Source organism: Arachis ipaensis, chromosome B04 (assembly GCF_000816755.2).
Source record: "Arachis ipaensis cultivar K30076 chromosome B04, Araip1.1, whole genome shotgun sequence".
Classification (NCBI taxonomy): domain Eukaryota; kingdom Viridiplantae; phylum Streptophyta; class Magnoliopsida; order Fabales; family Fabaceae; genus Arachis; species Arachis ipaensis.
The window spans coordinates 62,307,327-62,319,000 of NC_029788.2; positions in this window are offsets into that span (position 1 = coordinate 62,307,327).

The window sequence follows — 11,674 nt, forward strand, 5'->3', positions numbered from 1 at the left end:
TAGCCTTCCCTCATCTCATTTGTAACCTATGCAATTCAGCTGGAATTGTCATATAGGGAGACATCCTCATTGAAGGAGACAAGTCCATCACTAAGAAAAAGATGGAGCACCAAGAGCATTCCATCATCCTCCATGAATTTAGAGAGGACCAAAGAGCCTTGAGGGAGGAGCAACAAAGGCAAGAAAGAGACATTGAGGAGCTTGATGAGAGGACTTTTGACGGTTTAGAATTTCACAATTGAAGTCTCATTGTAAAGTATAGTTTATAAACCAAGCAATAATTCTATCATACAAAAGATTGTTTGTCACTAAAACAAACCCCTAAATTTATAAACCGAAGTATTGAACCTCGGGTCGTTCTCCCTAGGAATTGCAATAAAGTGTCTTATTATTGGTTATGGAGCATGTTTTGGGATTTTTGATAAGAGACATGAAATGTAAATGGCAATGAAAATAAACTATAACTAAAAAGACCTTGGCAAGGTTTGGTGGTCAAGGATCTGTATCCTAATCACTAACCACAACATGAGAATTGGCAAGGATCAACCCCATTAAGTCATCCTCTAACTAATAAAGGAAAGTCAAATGAGCTATGTCAATCCAAGTCCATAAGTCCTAGTTCTCCACCAATTCAATTAGTGAGATCTAGAGTTAATGGCTCCCAATCGTCAATCACTTCGACATTAGCAACTCAAGAGTTCCTAAGTTACCTTCCCAAGCCAAGAGCACTAAAATCTACTCTAAAATCCAACTAAGCATTTTATCAAACACTTAGAAGGCATAAAAGGAAAACATAGTAAAATTTAAAGGAATGTAAATCTACATTAAAATCCAACCAAGCATTTCATCACACACATGGAAGGCATAAAAGGAAAACATAGTAAAATAGCAAGGAAAGTAAATCTACATTACTCAATTGCAAGGAATTAAAAAACAACAAATCAAATCAACAATAAAGGAACATGAATCATAAATTGCATTGAAAGAGAGATAGAAGAACAAAAGTGCATCAACATAAAAGTAGAGAATTACATGAATTAAAATACAAAACTAGAGAGAGGAGAAGAAGAGGAACAAGAATTGATAAAGGAAAAGTAAATTAAAGCATGAAATAAACCTAGATCTAAGAATTCCTAATCTAGATCTAACCTACTCCTAATTCTAGAGAGAAGAGAGAGCTTCTCTCACTAGAAACTAACTAAAAGCATGTGAAAACTAAAATAAAACTAAACTAATGAGTTGATGTCTCATCCCTCTTCAAACCTTGGGTCAAATAGTATCAGAAATGAGTTGGATTGGACCCACAAGGCTTTAGAATTCGCTGGCCACTAATTTGCTTTTAATGATTCACGTGCAAATCGGCACATGCGCGCCCCCCTAAACGTGATATAACTATGGAAAATCTTATATCATTTTGAAGCTCCGGATGTTAGCTTTCTAACGCAACTGGAACCGTGTCATTTTGCGATTCCTTCATTTCTTCATGAGTTCTCCACTTTTACATGCTTTTCCTTCATTCCCTTGATCCAATCTTTGCCTCCTAAATCTGAAATCACTTAACAAACATATCAAGGCATCTAATGGAATCAAGGTGAATTAAGATTAAACAATTAAGGGCCTAAAAAGCATGTTTTCACTCTTAAGCACAATTAAAGGAGAATTTACAAAACCATGCTATTTCATTGAATAAATGTGGGAAAAGATGATAAAACCCTCTAAATTCAACACAAGATAAACCCTACAAATGGGGTTTATCAACCTCCCCACACTTAAACCAAGCATGTCTTCAGCTTAAACCAAGAGAGAAACAAGGGGTATCAACATTTATTCAATGAAGTCTAACTAAATGCAATCTACCTATATGCAACTATCTATATGAATGTAATTGCTTAGTCAAAATAAATCAATTCCCAAGAAGCATATATGCACAAGGGCTAAGGGTTTTAACAACCATGCCAAACCACAATTGAATTGAGCTATTAAATATTTTTACAAACTTGCAAGAAAAGTGATTATTATAGGTGAAAACATGTAATTGAGCATCAAACCCTCACCGGATGTGTTTGCACTCTATTCGCTCAAGTGTTTAGGGTTGATTCACTCAATTCTTCCCTAACCATGCTTTCCAAGATTTGTTTTTTTTTTCTAACAATCAACATTTATTTCATGCATGCATACACCTATCATGAGGTCTTTTCATTGGTTGTAATGGGGCTAAGGTCAAGGTAGGATGCATATTTGGTCAAGTGAGCTTCAAATTTGAATCTTTGATAAGCTTAAACTTCCCACCTAACCTATGACATCCTATACAATTAAGTTCTAATCTAACTACCCATTTTTACTTTTTCACATTATCATGCATTTTTTTCTCATTTCATAACTCATATGCATTGATTTTATTGAGCTTCGATTTGCTTTGGGGCATTTTGTCCCCTTTTTATTTCTTTCTTTCTCTTTTTCTATTTTTTTCTTCTTTTTCTTTTCCATATTTTTTTTCTTTTCCTTTCGTCTTTCTAATTTTTCTTTCTTTTGCTTTGCAATATATACAAAAACATCAATGAATAAGGTTTTACATTTGCTTAAAATATGAGCATGCACCCAATTCCCAATATTTACAACAAAATACAAAACTACCCTTTTATTCACCCAATGTCCCAAGTTTTTCCACACTTGAATGATACTCACACTCACTAGCCTAAGCTAATCAAAGATTCAAATAAGGACATTTATTATTTTTCGCTTTAAGGCTTGTAATGTGCTAAAATTAAGAACAAGTGGGTTAAGCGTAGGCTCAAATTGGCTAACAATGGAAGATAAAAGGTAAGGCTATTTGGGTGAGTGAGCTAAATGAAATGATGGCCTCAATCATATAAATGCATGAATACACAAAATAATGGACATAAAGAATCAAACAAATCAAAGATTACAATCATAGAAAGAGAATAATGCACACAAGAAGGAAAATAAGTGGTTATAAGATGTAACCACACAATTAGGCTCAAATCTCACTTGCTTGTGTTCTTAGCTCAAAACATGTTCCACAATATATGTAATTCAAGCAAGTTTCAATGAAAAGTTTTCACTCAAATCAATTGGTGCCCTATATATAGAATTCTTGAAAAATCTCATTATTTTGACTAAGCTTATTATGTATATATATGCAAAAAATAAGAAAATGCAAATAAAAATCCTAAAAACCTAAAATGAAATGCAAAAGTGTTGGGATTAGAAATTTGTCACCCAAGATCATCGAGTGGTCGGACGACCTCCCCACACTTAAAAGTTTGCACCGTCCTCGGTGCACTCAAAGATGAGCAAGGGGGTACGGTGACTCTCCGGATTGCTACCTTCAGCTAGTAGATCAACCAGTTGTTGTGTGTTCTTTCTTCCGCTTCCATTTTTGCTTGCGGTGCATCATTCATGAAAAACAAAAAATATAACACCATAAGATGAGAAAACAAAAGTAAGGAAGTATACATTGTTAGAATGAGGTGCTAATCACTAGAATTGAGTGAGTGAATTAGTGTGACATTAATGACAAATAAGTGTATGAATTCTAAATTGCGCGGTTTAGAACACACACTAGCATAAAAAGCGATGTCACAAAAGAAGCATGTATTTCACTTATCCTAGTATGCTCGAGATGCTTTAAGTGAACTTGTAAGGTAAAACAAGCATTAAAAAAGCATGAAGGCATTCAAGCTAAAAGCATATGGACATATATGATCAATAAGCACAATGCATTAAGATAAATGCTCAACATCCAATATCAAGAAATTACCAAATCGAGGGAAAGGATTGAAATTACATGGTGGCTAAATCATGCAATTCAAGAAGAGTTACAAGCTCGAAGGCAATTCTCACCACTTGGTATTCTTAAAAGGTAAGCATAAAAAACTCAAAATCAAGTACCAAAATATAACCTCAACAATAGAATCCAACAAAGGTTATAAACATAATTATGTTAAGATAACATCCCTTTTTAATACTCAGCAGCAATTAATGGTAAACAAGAATAACAATCCAACACTTACAATGAAAAAGAGAAAATGAAATAAAAACTAACTAAAACTAACTAATCAACTAACTAACTAACTAACTAATTAGTTAACTAAAATAAATGGTTATCAATGGTGTTTGGCAGTGTTGGATGAGGGGTAGAAGAAGGGAAGAAGCAAGGAGAAGGAAAGAAATGGAAAGAGGAGAAGAAAAGAGATGTGTTGAAGGAAAGACATCCACGCGTACGCGCGCATGGCGCGCACGCACGGATGGTGGTGCAATGGTCGCGACGCGTACCCGTACATGGCGCGTCAGCATCGATGGCTTATTTCGAGAGTGACGCGTACACGTCATGTACGCGTACGCACGAGTTGGTTTGTGCGAAAGGCACAATGCGCGCGCAACGTTCGCACAACTCTCGGGTTTTTGGCTTGGGGATGAAATTTCTCAATCCACGCGTACGCGTACATGGCGCGTCCGCGTGGGTAGGAGAGAATGCTTAATGCAGGCGTACGCGCGCAGTGCGCGTATGTGCGGATGGTGCTCTGTTTTTTTGAAAATTTTTTTCTATGTTTTTTGATGAGCGGATAATTTATATGCTTTTTGGCATTGTTTTTACATAGTTTTCAGTATAATTTAGTTAGTTTTTAGTATATTTTTGTTAGTTTTTAAATAAAAATCACATTTCTGGACTTTACTATGAGTTTGTGTGTTTTTCTATGATTTCATGTATTTTCTGGCTGAAATTGAGGGACTTGAGCAAAAATCAAATTCAGAGGTTGAAGAAGGACTGAAGATGCTGCTAGATTCTGACCTCCCTGCACTCAAAGTGGATTTTCTAGGGCTACAGAACTCCAAATGGCGCGCTCTTAATTGCGTTGGAAATTAGACATCTAGGGCTTTCCAGCAATATATAATTGTCCATACTTTTCTCGAGTATAGACGATGAAAACTGGCGTTCAACGCCATTTCCATGCTGCATTCTAGAGTTAAACGCCAGAAACAGGTTGCAAAGTGGAGTTAAACACCAGAAACAGGTTACAAACTGGCGCTCAACTCCAAGAGAAGCCTCTACACGTGTAAAGCTCAATGCTCAGCCCAAGCACACACCAAGTGGGCCCCGGAAGTGGATTTTTGCATCATTTACTCATTTCTGTAAACCCTAGTAACTAGTTTAACATAAGTAGGACTTTTTTCTATTGTATTTACATCTTCGGATCATCTTTGGATTATCTTTTGATCCTTTGATCATGTATAGGGGGCTGGCCTCTCGGCCATGCCTGGACCTTCATCACTTATGTATTTTCAACGGTAGAGTTTCTACACACCATAGATTAAGGTGTGGAGCTCTGCTGTTCCTCATGAATTAATACAAAGTACTATCATTTTTTTTATTCAATTCAAGCTTATTCCGATTCTAAGATATTCATTTGCACTTCAATATGAATGTGATGATCGTGACAGTCATCATCATTCCCAACCTATGAACGCGTGCCTGACAACTACTTCCGTTCTACCTTAGATTGAATGAGTATCACTGGGATTCCTTAATCAGAATCTTCGTGGTATAAGTTAGAATCCATGGACAGCCATTCTTGAGATCTGGAAAGTCTAAACCTTGTCTGTGGTATTCCGAGTAGGATCTGGGAAGGGATGGCTGCGACGAGCTTCAAACTCGCGAGTGCTGGGCATAGTGACAGACGCAAAAGGATCAATGGATCCTATTCCAGTATGATCGAGAACTGACAGATGATTAGCCATGCAATGACAGCGCATTGGACCATTTTCACTGAGAGGACAGGATGTAGCCATTGACAACGGTGATGCCTAACATACAGCTTTCCATAGAAAGGAGTATGAATGATTGGATGAAGACAATAGGAAAGCAGAGGTTCAGGAGGAATGAATGCATCTCTATACGCTTATCTGAAATTCTCACCAATGAATTACATAAGTATCACTATCTTTATTTTATATTTTATTTATCTTTTAATTATTAAATCTCCATAATCAATTGAATCTGCCTGACTGAGAATCGCAAGATGACCATAGCTTGCTTCAAGCCGACAATCTCCGTGGGATCGACCCTTACTCTCGTAAGGTTTATTACTTGGACGACCCATTGTAGTTGCTGGTTAGTTGTGCGAGGTTGTGATAAAGAACTAAGATTATGAACGTGCGTATTGAGTTTTTAGCGCCGTTACCAAGGAATGGAACCGTCACGATTTCTGCGCACCAAGTTTTTGGCGCCGTTACCGAGGATTGTTCGAGTTTGGACAACTGACGGTTCATCTTGTTGCTCAGATTAGGTAATTTTATTTTATTTTTAAGCTTTTTATTTCTTATTTTTGAAAATAATACAAAATTTTTTTTCTTTTTCATTTTTCCCAAAATAATTTTCGAAAAAAAAAACCAAAAAATTCTTATAAAATGATAAAGCCCAAAAAATTTATATTTCTTGTTTGAGTCTAGTGTCAATTTGCAAGTTTGTTGTCAATTGCATGTTTTTAAAATTTGTGCAATTTTCGAAAATTCATGCATGTGTTCTTCATGATCTTCAAGTTGTTCTTGATGATTTTCTATGTATGATCTTTAATTTTTCTTATTTTGTGTCTTTTCTTGTTTTTCATATGCATTTTCAACTTGTTAGTGTTTAAAGTTTGAAAATTTCTGAGTTTGGTGTCTTGCATGTTTTTCTTTTCTTAAAAATTTTCAAAAAAAAAGTCTTGATGTTCATCTTGATCCTCAAAGTGTTCTTGGTGTTCATCTTGACATTCAAAGTGTTCTTGCATGCATTAGGTGTTTTGATTCATAATTTTCATGATTTGTTTCAATTTGGTATTTTTCTCTCTCATTATTAAAAATTTAAAAATAAAAAAAAATATCTTTCCTTGTTTTACTCATAAATTTCAATTTCAAAAAATTCTATCTTTTAAAATTTTTTTCAAAATTAAATCTTTTCCATTTTTCTTTTAATAATTTCGAATTTTTTTTAAAAAAAATATATTTCAAAATCTTTTTCATTTTTCCTTTAATACCTTTCGAAAATTAAAAAAAAAAATTAATTTTCAAAATCTTTTTCTTATTTTATTTCATAATTTTCGAAATTACTATTAGCATTTAATGTTTTGATTCAAAAAATTTTTCAAGTTGTTACCTGCCTATTAATAAAGGTTCAATCTTTAAATTTTAGAATCATATCTTTTTGTTTCTTGTTAGTCAAGTAATCAACTTTATTTTCAAATATCAAATCTTTTTAAATTTCCTCTTCAAATCTTTTTCAAAATGATTTTCAATCATATATTTTTCAAAACTTAATTTCAAAATCTTTTCTAACTTCTTATCTTTTCAAATTTGATTTTCAAATCTTTTTTAATTAACTACTTGACATTTTGTTTGATTTTAAAAGTTTTCTATTTCAATCATATCTTTTTCAAAACCACCTAACTACTTTTCTGTCTCCAATTTTCGAAAATTACTAACCCCTTTCTCAAAAATTTGTTTTAAGTTACTAATTGTTTTAAATTTTAATTTAATTTTATTTCTCTTCCTAATTTTCGAATTCTAATTAATTAATTAAACAAAAACAAAAACATTTTCCTTTTATTTCAATTTAAAATTCGAATTCTCATCTCCTCTTCTCCTTCTTCTATTCTTTCCTTCTTCTACTCACATAAAGGAATCTCTATACTGTGACATAGAGGATTTCTCTTCTTTTTTGTTCTCTTCTTTTTCATATGAGTAGGAACAGGGATAAAGACATTCTTATTGAAGCTGATTCTGAACCTGAAAGGACTCTTAAGAGGAAACTAAGAGAAGTTAAAGCACAAAACTCTGGAGAAGACCTAACTAAAATTTTCGAAAAAGAAGTAGAGATGTTCGAAACCAATAACAATGGTGGATGTGCAGAGAAGATGCTTGGTGATTTTACTGCACCAAATTCCAACTTACATGGAAGAAGCATCTCAATCCCTGCCATTGGAGCAAACAATTTTGAGCTAAAGCCTCAATTAGTTTCTCTAATGCAACAAAATTGCAAGTTTCATGGACTTCCATCAGAAGATCCTTTTCAGTTCTTAACTGAATTCTTGCAAATCTGTGATACTGTTAAGACCAATGGGGTTGATCCCAAGGTCTACAGGCTTATGCTTTTTCCATTTGCTGTAAGAGACAGAGCTAGAATATGGTTGGACTCTCAACCTAAAGATAGCCTGAACTCTTGGGATAAGCTGGTCACGACTTTCTTAGCCAAGTTCTTTCCTCCTCAAAAGCTTAGCAAGCTTCGAGTGGATGTTCAAACCTTCACACAGAAAGAAGGCGAATCCCTCTATGAAGCTTGGGAGAGATACAAGCAACTGACCGAAAAGTGTCCTTCTGACATGCTTTCAGAATGGACCATTCTGGATATATTCTATGATGGTCTGTCTGAATTATCTAAGATGTCATTGGACCATTCTGCAGGTGGATCCATTCACCTAAAGAAAACTCCTGCAGAAGCTCAGGAACTCATTGACATGTTTGCAAATAACCAGTTCATGTACACTTCTGAAAGGAATCCTGTGAGTAATGGGACGCCTCAGAGGAAGGGAGTTCTTGAAATTGATACTCTGAATGCCATATTGGCTCAGAATAAAATATTGACTCAGCAAGTCAATACGATTTCTCAGAGTCTGAATGGATTGCAAGCTGCATCCAATAGTACTAAAGAAGCATCTTCTGAGGAAGAAGCCTATGATCCTGAGAACCCTGCAATAGCAGCGGTGAATTACATAGGTGAAGCCTATAGAAACACCTATAATCCCTCATGGAGAAATCATCCAAATTTCTCATCGAAGGATCAACAAAAGTCTCAACAAGGCTTCAATAATGGTGGAAGAATCATGTTTAGCAATAGCAAGCAGACAGAGAATTTTGAACAGAATCCATCTAGCTTAGCAAATATAGTCTCTGATCTATCTAAGGCCACTCTAAGTTTCATGAATGAAACAAGGTCCTTTATTAGAAATTTGGAAGCACAAGTAGGCCAGCTGGGTAAAAGGGTCATTGAAACTCCTCCTAGTACTCTCGCAAGCAATACAGAAGAAAATCCAAAGAGAGAGTGCAAGGCCATTGATTTGACCATTGATGAGTATTTTGGTGAAAAATAAATTTCTCCCAAAACACACAAATCTAACCGGCAAGTGCACCGGGTCGCATCAAGTAATAAAAACTCACGGGAGTGAGGTCGATCCCACAGGGATTAAAGGATTGAGCAATTTTAGTTTAGTGGTTAATTTAGTCAAGCGAATCAAGATTTGGTTGATTGATTGGTGATTTGCAGAATTTAAATTGCAAGGAAAGTAAAGGGAACGGGTGATTGGCATGAAATTAAAGAGAACAAGAATTAAATTGCTGAATCTTAAAGTGCAAGAAATATAAATTGCAGAAACTTAGATTGCAAGAAATGTAAATTGCAGAATCTTAAAGTGCAAGAAATGTAAATGGCTTGAAATGTAAAGGGGATTGGGGATTGGATTTGCAGAATTTAAACAAGAAAAAGTAAATTGCATCAAGCAGAGAAGTAGAAGAAGGTTTGGGTTGAATCGGATTTTGAAGCAGTAAGGTAAATGAACATTAAAAGCAAGAAACAAAATGTAAATTGGGAAATTAGATCTCAGGACCCAGAGACTAGAAAACCAAGTCTAGATCTCAATGCCTTCCTAGATCCAACAAGAACAATTGCAAGGGAATTGTAAATTGCAAAGAAAGTAGATGAGAAGCAAGTAACAGAAACGGAAATTCAATTAAGCAGTAAATAAACAGAGAGATCCAAGGATGAGATTGAAACAGAATTTCTTAAATTCTCCAACCCAAGATCCAAGACACTTGTAATTGAAATTGAGAGCAATAAAACTAAGAGGAAGAGAAGTGAATTCTCCTTCCCCAAGACAAAGAAATTAAAGTTCACTCAATATCCAAAGCTCTCCGAAAACTATTATGAAAACTCCAAAAGAAAAGCTCTCCGAAGAACTTGAATTCTATCCTATTTATACACTTTCTTCCAATGATCTTCAAGCCTTGAGTTGAATCAAGGGAAACATGAAAATCTACTTAATTGGCTTGCTTGTAGCTCAAGAAAGTGCATAATTCTAATGAAAACAAAAGAAAAAGACTAGTTAAAATAGGCTAAGATGACTTGTCATCACAACACCAAACTTAAAGCTTGCTTGTCCTCAAGCAAGAAATAAATTTTTGCTCCAAGGTTCTTTCGATTAAGATGGATTGAAGAATAACTTGTAAAGTCCAGTGAGTGAAGTGATCAGGTACAGTGGGGTGAACTCTAAATCATGTGCTCTTGCAAGGGTTTCAGTGCTTATTAGTCCTCACATATTGGGAGTCTTAGGTCTTAGGATTTTCATCCAAATGGTATCATGGAGATCTCTTTATATGTAATCACCTTGAAGCAGCTTATAGTTTCTGTGCTTTGGCCTCAACTCTAAGTGTCATGTCTCAAAGCGGCTCTTTAGATAAGCTTTCAATCAATACTCCTAAACCAGTTGGTTTTAAGGTATTAGGTGTTGAAGCACCCCTAAGGATTTACTTGCTCAAGCCTCTTTCTTTGACACACTTCGACCACAAGCATTTACTAGGATAACAACTCTTTGAGTTTTTGTTTCTTTCTTTCTTTTTCTGCCTAGTAATTGATGCTCAGACCCTTGGGCCATGTTCTTTTTGTTTTTGTACTTTCTTTACTTTCTTTTGTTTTGTTTGCTGCTTCTCGGATCAATTGATTTTTGAGAATCTCCACAATACTTCTTTGAACTTCATGTCCTGCCTATGAGCTCCCATGCAAGTTTTCACAAGCATGCAACCTCAATACAAAATCATATAACCAGAACCACCACTTTTCCTAATCTTTTGCTTGCCTCAAAATTGTTTAATTCCTCAATCCTTCTTTTCAAAGAACTTTCATGTGATGCATTTCTTGAAAATGGAGTGCAAACAAGTTTTGAAGATAAGAATGTTGTGAATGATCAAGCATCTTGCTTATTGAATTATAAAGAAAGACTATGCTATGCAGGCAGGCAGGGGTAAAAAAAACTATACTATGTAGATAAGCAGGGCAGATAAGGATACAATCCAACTTTCAATTACAGCAATATTTGATGCAAAACAATCACTTAACAATACAACCTGTTGGAGTTCACTTGCTTTCCTTCTCATCACCATTGCTGGCCTTTATGTTCATCTTTTGTTTCTTTGGTTGATGATTCTTAATCCCTCCAAAGGCTTGTATGATGCTCTGCAATGATATTGGATGTTGCTTGTTTCCCAAGCACTTAGAAACAATGGTTAGCATGCAGGATTTATTTGTGGGCCTTTGTACTTACTTTGGTGTGAGAACACCAAACTTAGTACCTTGCCAATGGGTTTCATGCATCAAATTAACCATGTGTAATAACTTTTTTCTTTTCTTCTTCTTTTTCAAAAGCAATAAAACTGAAGACTAGGAAACAGCAGAATAGTTAACTAGTTCATCCAACATGCTTGAAGCCAGCATTATGCAGAGAGTGAGAATGTGTTTTATAATGGGATTTTGGTAAAACACCAAACTTAGAATCCTGCATTCTCCTTTAGATTGTTTTGGTGTGCAACACCAAACTTAGCTTCTTGCATTATAGATAGAACTAATTAA